The sequence below is a fragment of the Rhinopithecus bieti genome, unplaced genomic scaffold (assembly GCF_001698545.2).
Source record: "Rhinopithecus bieti isolate Rb0 unplaced genomic scaffold, ASM169854v2 scaffold_50877, whole genome shotgun sequence".
In the NCBI taxonomy this organism is placed as follows: Eukaryota; Metazoa; Chordata; class Mammalia; order Primates; family Cercopithecidae; genus Rhinopithecus; species Rhinopithecus bieti.
The window spans coordinates 628,818-640,018 of record NW_016821745.1 but is presented as its reverse complement, the minus strand read 5'-3'; the positions used below and the strand labels follow the sequence as shown (position 1 = coordinate 640,018).

Genomic DNA, 11,201 nt, shown 5'->3' with positions numbered 1-11,201 from the left:
TCACTGCTTTCAAATTTATTTATAGATCAATGTCCTAATGTGATAAACAGTTGGCTTGTAAACTAAAAATACTGAAAACCACAACACAAAACTATGAATTTTTCCTTTTCTTTACTGTGCAAGAGATGTCAGCCCAGGTCTATGGTTCGGGGACAACTCCTTACTCATCTGATGAATGGGATGAACAGTGTCAGAGGAGGAGTTAACCCTGCAGCCAAATTCTAATAAACAACGGGCTCAAGACCCTTGTCGACAAGCTCAGTCCAGACTCCAAAGTTTCACTGGAAGCATCTCCCACAGAAATGGCCTTCTCTGTGTCGAATACGACCCTACTGCTACAACTTGGTGCTGTCCAAGCTCCTGGGAGAGAAACATGAACCTTTCAGCTCTTGGCTCAGCCATTCCACAGACAATTAATATTGCAAAAGGAAAAGACTGAGGCCACGGCGGGGCGGCCTCTGAAAGTTCATTTCTGCCCACACGTATCTGCCTTGAGTGTTCTAAGGCACTTACTCATTCATTTGTTCGTTTGCTCACTTGTCCGTCAAAAGTCTGAGTGCTGACTGTGCGCCAGGAGTTGAAATAGGCCCCAAGGTAGAAACGTGAACTGTAGTCAGTTGAATAGGAATTGGAGGGTTAGACTCAAAGTCTCATGTGGGAGACAGAAGTGAGCACAGAGAGTTCCATATTGTTAAGGTTACCCATCAGGGCACCAGGCACAGGAGCGGAGGACAGAGGAGGCCCCTTGCTTCAGGAAGCAGGGAATCCATCACCCAGCAAAGCAGAGGCAGAGGGCGGAGAGGATGCCAGCCAGAGGGCAGGTAAGGCGCCAATGTGAGTGCTGCCCTGTGGCAGCATGGGGTTCCAGCTACTGGGGAGACTTGAGTCCGGGAGTTTGAGGCCAGCTTGGGCAACATGGTGAGACCCTGTCTCTTAAAACAATAATAATAATAATTGAAAAGAAGTAGTCAATGTATGTGTTGGTGCGGGAGGAGGAGTCCGGAATGGGCCTAAAGGCCGAGCATGAAGGAACCCAGCACTCCAGGTAGGACTCGCCCTGGACTCTCAGGCTACACACAGAGCCACTGAATGATTTGAAGAGGGGACTGGGACGTTGAAGAAGGGGAAGTTTGGGGACTTGGGGATGGTGGAGTCAGGGCTTCTCCCCTCTCCAGGAGGCTGACCTCTTGTCAGTGAGAAAGATGGAACCGCCTGAGGCCATGCCATATAGGGAGGGGATGGGGATGGGTGTGCACTCTCCCTGGGAGTGCAAGCCGGCACAGTTTTGGGTTGGAAATTTGGCATTATCTGTTAAATTTAAAATAATATTCCTACCTTTCCCTAAGCAATTTCTGGAAGGAAATTCTTGTGAAATTTGCACAACCCTGCAAAATACACAAAAGGAAGTTTACTATAGCATTTTTTTTAGATGGAGTCTCGCTCTGTCACCCAGGCTGGTGTACAGTAGCACAGTCTTGCCTCCCAGCAATCTCTGCCTCCCGGGTTCAAGCAATTCTTCTGCCTCAGCCTCTCTAGTAGCTGGGACTACAGGTGTGCACAACCATGCCCAGCTAAGTTTTGTATTTTCAGTGGAGATGGGTTTTCACCATGTTGACCAGGCTGGTCTCGAACTCCTGACCTCAGGTGATATGCCCACCTTGGCCTCCCAAAGTGCTGGGATTACAGGCGTGAGCCACTGCGCCTGGCCTACTATAGCGTTTTGTAATAGTACAAAAAAAAATTATCTTTTCAAAAGAAAACAATCAAATATTCACCATTACCGGATTGGTTACATAAGTCACACCCATAAAGCCACTGAAAAGAGTGAGGGATCCACACCTTCGGACTCCAATGTGCAAGCGAATCATCCAGGGAGGCTGTGAGAATGTAGACTCTGCCTCGGGGTCTGGGGAGGGCCTGAGGGGCTGCACTTCTCATAGCCTGCAGGTGCATGGCTGCTGCTACCCTGGGGCCCCTGCGCCAGGTAGCCAGGACCCAGATGACCAAAAGCAAGCGGGAATATGAGAAACAGTATACCCTATTTTGGTTTAAAAATCATAATGCAAGTTAATATACACATCACATATCCAGAAAGATATGCATTTCTGGAAGGAAGAGCTTATGGTGGACTTTTCCCTCTACATTTTATATACATAATTGTAACATTTCAATTTTATAATAATCATGAATTATCTTTGCAACCAAAACAAATTCAATGTGTTAAGGTAATCGACCAATATATTGATACATTAAAACAAAAAAATTGGCCGGGTGTGGTGGCTCAAGCCTGTAATCCCAGCACTTTGAGAGGCCGAGATGGGCGGATCACGAGGTCAGGAGATCGAGACCATCCGGCTAACACGGTGAAACCCCGTCTCTACTAAAAAATACAAAAAACTAGCTGGGCGAGGTGGCGGGTGCCTGTAGTCCCAGCTACTCGGGAGGCTGAGGCAGGAGAATGGCATGAACCCGGGAGGTGGAACTTGCAGTGAGCTGACATCCGATCACTGCACTCCAGCCTGGGCAACAGAGCGAGACTCCATCTCAAAAAAAAAAAAAAAAAACAGAAAGGAGTTCAATAGAGTTCAATGTAGTAGGCAGAATATCTTAAACTGTGCAGAAGAGTGGAGGAAACCCTACAAAGTAAAGGAGGATGTCTTCTGATCTCCTGTCCCCGTTGCTGACACCTCCGCCGTAACGTCTACCTGCTTTGGTGAGGATGTTCTCATCAGCTGATGAGTAGTCGGTCTCTGAGGCTTCATCTTCTGAGCCTTCCTCATCATTCCCTTGAAGGTCTTCCTGCTCTTTTGGTTCAGAGCCCTCCTTTGTTTCTTTCTCCTTCTCCAACTTCCCAGACTTGGCTTCTTTAACCTGGGAAAAAAAAATTAAAGCGAGGGTGATGACAAACTTCTACAAATCCAGAACCTAAGAAGAGCAACAGGAAGCTCTCCGGCCTGAACAGATGGCTGTGAGGACTCTCAGTACAGATGCACAGCAAACGCACAGAAGGGCGCGCCTGCCCCGTCATGCCCCACTCTGTAAGGGCTTCCAGAGAGATGCTGCGGTCGCGGTGAGAGTAAAGTGTGGGGCATAACAACAAGAAATAGCCACTTTTCCTCTCACCTCTGTTTTCCTTTTCTTTCGAACTTTCTCAATCTTCTCATCTAATGTAGTGGCTGCCCTCTGCAGATAAAATAAAGAGGTGAAAAGAAATTTTCATTGAAACATCAAATAAGAGAACAAATTCCTCATAATTAATTTGAAAAGAAAAAATGTTGGCATTCTCTGAAAATATATATACATATTGTATATACATGTATATATATATATACACATATATATACACATATATATACACATATATACACACATATATATACACACATATATACACACATATATATACACATATATATACACATATATACACATATATACANTCTAAAAAAAAAAAAAAAAATTGTGAACCTGAGTTAAAAGTTACATTTCATTATTATTATTATTATTTTGAGAAAGAGTCTCACTCTGTCACCCAGGCTGGAGTGCAGTGGCACGATAGCTCACTATAACCTCCATCTTCCAGGTTCAAGCGATTCTCCCGCCTCAGGCTCCCCAGTAGCTGGGATTACAGGCATGCGCCACCAAGCCCAGCTAATTTTTGTATTTTTAGTAGAGACAGGGCTTCACCATGTTGGCCAGGCAGTCTCAAACTCCTGACCTCAGGCTATTCACCCGTCTCAGCCTCCCAAATTGCTGGGATTACAGGTGTGAGCCACCACACCACGCCACAAGTTATACTTTAAATTGCATATCATATTACTCTTAAGAGATCATTTGGGCTATTATTTTTTTCTTTTTTTGAGACAAGGTCTCACTCTGTTGCCCAGGCTGGAGTGCAGTGGCACGATCTTGGCTCACTGCAACCTTTGCCTTCTGGGCTTAAGCAATCCTCCCACCTCAGTCTCTCCAGTAGCTGGGACCACATGCATATGCCACCACACCTGGTTAATTTTTGTATTTTTTTTTTTTTTTAGATATGGGGTTTTGCCAATGTTGCCGAGGCTGGTCTTGAACTCCTGGGCTCAAGTCATCCTCTTGCCTCAGCCTCCCAAAGTGCTGGGATTACAGGCATGAGCCACCAAGCCGGACCTGGGCTATTATTTTTTTTTTTTTTTTCTTTTTTTGAGACGGAGTCTTGCTCCATTGCCCAGGCTGGAGTGCAGTGGCATGATCTCCCCAAGTAGCCACTTTTTTCCAGGCTGGGGGAAGTTCTCAGATACAACAGCTTTCTGCCCGCCCACCTGGATTGCAAGGTCCTGCAAGCTGCAGGGCAGCCTGCTGAAAATGCAAAGCCGTTACTGTCCCTCTCTCACCCTCACCCATGCCCCACCCAAAACATGGCCATGCTTCCTACTGCTCCCAGAATAAACACAAAACACTCCTGGATTGGCAGAGCTTTCACGCCTGGCCCTGGCCACCTCGCCAGCCGCATGTCTCACGCACGTCTCCTCATGCCCAGCACTCCGGCTGCCCTTTGGACTCTAGTGTGTGCCACCTGCCCCCCACAAACCGACTTCAGCATCATCAATGCGCTGGTTCATGTTTGCATTCCTCACCTGTCCAGCCAGGTGGCAGAGCCTCCCATTTCCCCACTCCAGGCCCCTTTACCCAGGACCATAGGGATAGGACTCTTTCCCACGCGAGTGGGTGACGAGGCGTGACTGGGCGACGAGGCGCGACTGGGTGACGAGGCGCGACTGGCTGACAAGGTAAGTCTTGCTCACGACTACTCCCCACCTACCTAGCTCAGGTTCCTGGCAGGCGCTGGCCCTGCGTGATCCCTGGGAACTCCTGGCCACAGCCTGGTCTCTCAGCAGCCTGAACAGACCGTGGTCAGCTGCTGATGGTGACCAAGTCCTGATGCTTTGTTCCAGCACAGCCAGAGTGCAGGTCGGGCTCCCATCCACAGTCTGGGGCGGGGACAGGTGGTTGGGGGTGGTGTAGAGCACAGGAGGGCAGTTCCTGGAATGGTGACAGCCAGGGAAGGGAGCAGGGCTGCAGACAAAGGCCAGGCAGAACAGGAGCATTGGCATAGTAGAGTAACCAGCTCTAAAATACGCCTCAGGGGCTGGGAAAGTGACTTACTCCTGACTCCTGTGTACACACAATACGCTGAGGTGGTGAGCCGAGCCCCTGCTCCTGCCAACGCTCACTCCTGTACAGCGCCCAACACGCTGGGTGCTGGGGGCCCCTGTATTTCATTTCTACACACCACAAAAAGTGCGGCTGTTGACCCAGAAGATGGAAATGTTTTCACTGAGAAGATGTAGGGCTATGGGTGTCTGGACCTCTAGGTTGCAAGAGACAGGAAAGTTTTCAGCGGAAACTTGCGCCTGGCCCTCTGAATGGGGGGAAATGAATTTCTGTCTCCCCACACTTCCCAAAAGTGTGTGCCAGAGCCTCCTTCCCCACGTCTAGATGACACCCCAGGTGCATCGCAGAGCTTTTCCAGTCACTTTTGAGCTTTAGAACAGCATCCTTTGCAGATTTTTTTAAAAAAATTCCAGCTTGATTTAAATCAAAATTTCATCTTTCCACCAGTTCAGACCTCACCTCAGTTCAGAAATCTGCTAAGAGGAGTGGGGCGTTTTTCTTCACTTCCCTAACTTAGCACATCCTCACATTATTGGGGGTTGGAGGTGCAGGGACATGATGTCATCCTCCCCTCTGACAGTTCCCCCACGCAGGACATTCTCCCGATGCCGCCCCTCCCCTGGGCGTGGGTAAGAAAGCTATGCTCACCGCCCTTGCCACCCTCTGCCTCCTCTTCTCCGATAGTGAAGGGTCTCAGAACCCCTCCAGCCTCCCTTGGCAGATCCTGCGGCTCCTGGACGGACATGGGAGTGCTCATCACCTGCAAACCTCACCAGAGCTCCCAGGAAACAGAAAAAGCCCCCATTCTTCCTGCTCACTCCACTCCAGAAAGCCCCCCTTTCCTTCTGAGTCCCTTTCCTGCTCCAAACACCCCTAGCTCCCTGGAGACTCAGCCTGGACCGCCGCAGACCACAGACGGACGGACGCCAGGGCCTGCCTTCAGGCAGAATTGTGCCCATCTGTGCTTCAGAGTCCTTCCCTGCACAATGAAGACATGGCCTGCACCTCACATGGTGGCTGCTGTGAGGATGGAGGCTGAGGCTTGGGAAGCCATTGGCTGCTGTGAGGATGGAGGCTGAGGCTTGGGAAGCCATTGGCTGCTGTGAGGACGGAGGCTGAGGCTTGGGAAACCATCTGCACAGCTTCTGTCCGCCGCAGGTGGGACACGCGCTCTCGCTGCCCAGTTTGGCTTTGCTTCTGCCTGACACCCATCCTCCACTCCAGCCAGGCAAGGTCGCTGTGCCATGTGCCAGGCTCATTCAGAAGCCCTCACCTCCTCCCACATTGCCCTTGGGAAGTCCCACATCCTCTCAGGCGTCAGAAATGCCCCCTGAGCCAGGGGCCGCCATCCCCCGCCTTTTCCAGGCCTCGCCCCTCCCTCCTCCTCCTCCAAGACAGGGAGCCCAGGACACCAGGACATTTGTGCTGCAGGAGTTAGCGAGGCAATTAGGAGAAAAACAAGCCAGATAAAAGTTAGGACAGGGAAATCTGACTGTCTCCAATGTCCGTTCTTTTCATATTCTCTAGAGGCCCAGATTTTTGGATGAGCATACAGCCTTCATACATGTTAGAAGATGTAATGATCCCATTGACAAAAACAGAGTGATAAGACACTTAAGAATAAATTCTGCAAGAAACATATGCACAACCAATATGAAGAGAACACAGACTGTCTGAATGAACGGAAGGTATACACTGTCCTTAGAGAGAAAGATTTAACATCATAAATATTCTAGCTTTTATTCCCAATTTAGTCTACAAAGTAAACACAGCCCCAGTTAAAAATACCAACAGGATTTTTCATGGATGTTCGTTAATTCTAAAGTTCGCTTTTTAAGTTGGGTGCAATGGCTCTCACTGGTAATCACTGCACTTTGGAGGACTGAGGTAGAAGGACCATTTGCACTTAGGAGTTTGAAACCAGCCTGGGCAACACAGCAAGAACTCCTCTATACTAAAAATAAAAAATAAAATAAATTAGCCAGGCATGGTGGCATGCACCTGTAGTCCCGGCTACTTGGGAAGTTGAGAAGGGAGCATCACTTGAGCCCAGAAGGGCGAGGCTGCAGTGAGCTACGATCATGCCATGGCACTCCAGCCTGGGCAACAGAGAAAGAGCCTGTCTCCAAAACATATATAAAAATAAAGATAAAATTTATTTAAAAAAAAAACAAAAGCACTAAAGAAATCAATTACGGGCTGGGCGCGGTGGCTCAAGCCTGTAATTCCAGCACTTTGGGAGGCCGAGACGGGTGGATCACGAGGTCAGGAGATCGAGACCATCCTGCCTAACACGGTGAAACCCCGTCTCTACTAAAAAATACAAAAAATTAGCCGGGTGAGGTGGCGGGCACCTGTAGTTCCAGCTACTCGGGAGGCTGAGGCAGGAGAATGGTGGGAACCCAGGAGGCGGAGCTTGCAGTGAGCTGAGATCCGGCCACTGCACTCCAGCCTGGGCAACAGAGCGAGACTCCGTCTCAAAAAAAAAAAAAAATCAATTACGAAAATGAAGAGTAACAAGGAATGAGAAGACTGATATTAAACTATGTTATAGAGCCATAATAGTTAAAGCAGTATAGCACTGAGGCATACATATGCAGGAAGATTAGGAAAAAGAATAGAGAGCCCAGAAATAGGCTCAAACACATTTTAAAAACTTTGCTGTATTATCAAGATGGTGTTTCAAATTGGTGGAGAAAAGGTAGATTTTTCAATAAAATGTACTGGCATTGACATTTTCTGGGGAAAAAAATAGGTTGGTCTTACCTTGTTTTATACATCAAAATAAAAAATACATTGGTCAAAGATTAAGTATTTTAGGAGCCAGGCATGGTGTTAGGTATTTTAGGAGCCAGCCTGTAATCTCAGCTACTCAGGAGGCTGAGGTGGGAGGATCACTCGAGCCCAGGAGTTTGAGGCCATGGTAAGCTATGATCCCGCCTGTGAAGAGCCACTACTTTCTAGCCTGGGCAATATCGAGAGACCCCCATCTCTAAAAGGAAAGGGGAAACTTAAAAAAAAAAAAATCTTTGAGTGGGGAAGGGCTTTCAAAGTATGATACAAAACTTTAGAAGTCATAAAAGACTGATAATTCTAACAATGCAAAAAAAAATTTTAATCGTTCATGGCAAAAAAAAAACAAAACAAAAATAAAACTAGTCAACTAGAGAAAAACACATATTTGCAACATGTCATGAACAGGAGCCAATTTCCTTAATATGTAAAGAGCTTCTGTAAGAAAAGACTGTCATAAACCATAGAAAAATGGGCAAAGGATATGAATCGCAATTTTGCAGAAATGAAATGGAAATGGCTCAGAAGCATATGAAGGATGGTCAGCTCCACTTTTACTAAGGAACATGCAAATTCAACTTAATGAGATTTTTTCTTCCGTCAAATTGGCAAAGATAAGTTTCATAACTTTCATTCATTGGTGGGACTTCCATGGATGGTCCTTCAGCAATATTTATCAAATTTACAAAATACACACCATCAATTTCAGAATTCACACACTTCTAGGAATATATCCCTGAAACTATACTCTCACATGAAATGCTGTGTGTGGAAAGCTATTCATTGTAGCATCTTTTTAGTATGAATGTGTGGGAAATAAAAACTATCATCGGGGCTGCGTCACTAAATGATGGACGGCCTCTCCATCACTGACTTTGCAGCCAATAAAAAATAACAAAGCATCCATTCAGTCACGTCTATTTACCGAGTGCCACTAACCCTGGGGACAAATCCACAGACCAGAAGTCGTGCCCTAGTGAGAAGGAGACAACCAACACATAAGTCAAACGGGGGGGGGAAGTGCCAAGGAAACAGATGACAGGAAACAGGATGACAGGAAACAGGATGACTGACAGGAAACAGGATGACAGGAAACAGGATTTTGAGGCTGCTGCAGCCTCAAACGGGGCCGCCGTCAGGATGGACTTGCTGAGACATTTGAGCAAAGGCTGGGCTCAGAAACGACCCGGAGCCTGTGCCCACACTGGAGCAGGTGGAAGCACCAGGAGAGAGGGGAGACAGGGTAAGGAGATGAGGAGGTGAGGGCAGATCCAGCAGGACCGCCAGGATTCCTGGAGAGTGAGCAGGCAGGCAGCCACGTGGTCCTATCGTCATATTTTAAAAGCATGCCTGTGGCTGCTATGCTGAGAGCATACTGAAGGGTTGAGGGGATTACAGTGGGGAGACCAGACAGAGGCCTTTGCAATAATCCAGGCAGAGATGATGATGGCAGGGAAGGTCCATTGGTCCCTCCCTCTGCTGCAGGATGCTCTACAAGATACATTGTTAAATGAAAAAAGCAAGATGTGGAATAGTGTTTAGTAAACTAACACTCATGAGACACAGCACACACACTTATGCTTCACTCAGTATAGAATCTATTGTGAAGATCACTTGAGAACGCCATATTGCTGCTTCATGGAAGGAGAACTGGGTGGCTTGTGGATGGGCACAGCATGGAAATTGACCTTTTCATTTCTATCTTTTTGCATCTTTTGAATTTTGGACTCTGTACATAGAGTATAATGCTTATTAAAAATTACTTATTTATCAAATACCTTAAATATTTGAGAGAGGAAAATATTTGCATATAGGATATACAGAGGATTATTCAAAATTTTTTATTTGTAAAGAATTCCTTGCCGGGTGTGGTGACTCATGTCTGTAATCCCAATACTTTGGGACTTGAGCTTAGGGATTTGAGTTTGAGACCTGCCTGGACAACACAGGGAGACCCTGTCTCTACTTTACATTTATATTAAATAAATTTTATATTTTAAAAAATTCCTAAAACGTATAAGGAAAATGGACAAAGGCCATAAAACAGAGGAGTAAATACAAATGGCCAGTGAACAAAGACACCCACTCTCATCAGGAACTAAATGACAAGATGCCACTTTGAGCTGACAAGCTGGCAAAAATTAAAACATTTTAAAGTCAAGGACAGGCCCGGCGCGGTGGATTGTGTGTAATCCCAGCACTTTGGTGGTGCCATTGCACTCCAGCCTGGGCAACAGAGTGAGACTCGGTCTCAAAACAATTTTTTTTAAATTAAATAATTAAAGTCAAGGGCGGGAACTCTGTGGAAATGAAGCTTCTGAAAGTGTCCTGGAAGAGAAGCGGCCCCTGGTCAGGCCAAGAACCCCACAGCAGCAGCCCCGTCTTCCCCCAACTCACTGCTAGGCGGGGGGCCTCCCAAAAATGTAGACGCAAACCGCGCGGCCTCTGCGTTCCCTTCCCGGTTCAAGTTACCCGGTAACGAGGAACCACAAACGCTCTGCCCCTGGTGGAGGCCCAGCGTCCAAACCCAGCCTGGGCAGGGCCGGCTCCTCCGGGGTTCTCGGCCGCCTGGGGGCCACAGGCGTCTCCCCGGTCCGTATCCAGAGCCTGCTTCTCAGGAGAACGCTGGATCTGGGGCCAGCCCTAACCTCGTCTCGACCACATCTGCAAAGACCTCGCATTCCTGGGTCCCGGGCGGACACGAACGCGGGGGCCCGCGCATCCCAGCGCCGCCGCTGCCAACCTCCAGCTCGCGCCGGCCCGCGATCCATCATTCTCTAGGATTCCCCTTTGGAGTCTCTCTCTGTCGCCCAGGCTGGAGTGCAGTGGCGCAATCTCGGCTCACTGCAACCTCCGCCTCCCGGGTTCAAGAGATTCTCCTGCCTCAGCCTCCGAGTAGCTGGGATTACAGGCGCCCGCCACCACGCTCAGCTAATTTTTGTAGGGACGGGGTTTCACCAGATTGGCCAGGCTGGTCTCGAACTCCTGACCCCAGGTGATCCACCCGCCTAGGCCTCCCAAAGTGCTGGGATTACAGCCGTGAGCCACCGCGCCCGGCCAGATTTCCCTTTTAAACGCGAAGGCACCTCCACGCTCATCGCGAGCCTGACGTCCACGCGGCGCCCACCTGCGGGCGCGCCTGCCCCGGGCGCCACCTGCCCGGCGCCCCGCGCAGCTGTGTGCTGTCGCCCTCCGGCCAGCAGGGGACGCCGCCCGCTCGCCCCGAGCAGCCGCCGCTGTCCCCGGAAGTACCG

At 48.6% G+C, this 11,201-nt stretch overlaps 1 long non-coding RNA gene across 1 annotated transcript; it reads right to left on the bottom strand.

The window, feature by feature from the left end:
- Positions 1 to 2,699: 2,699 nt before the first annotated feature.
- Positions 2,700 to 3,192, bottom strand: LOC108520995 (uncharacterized). Its single transcript, XR_001883087.1, has 2 exons — positions 3,124 to 3,192; positions 2,700 to 2,871 (listed from the first exon to the last, which is right to left on the bottom strand). It is a non-coding gene; the product is annotated as an uncharacterized LOC108520995 (long non-coding RNA).
- Between the last annotated feature and the right edge of the window lie 8,009 nt (positions 3,193 to 11,201).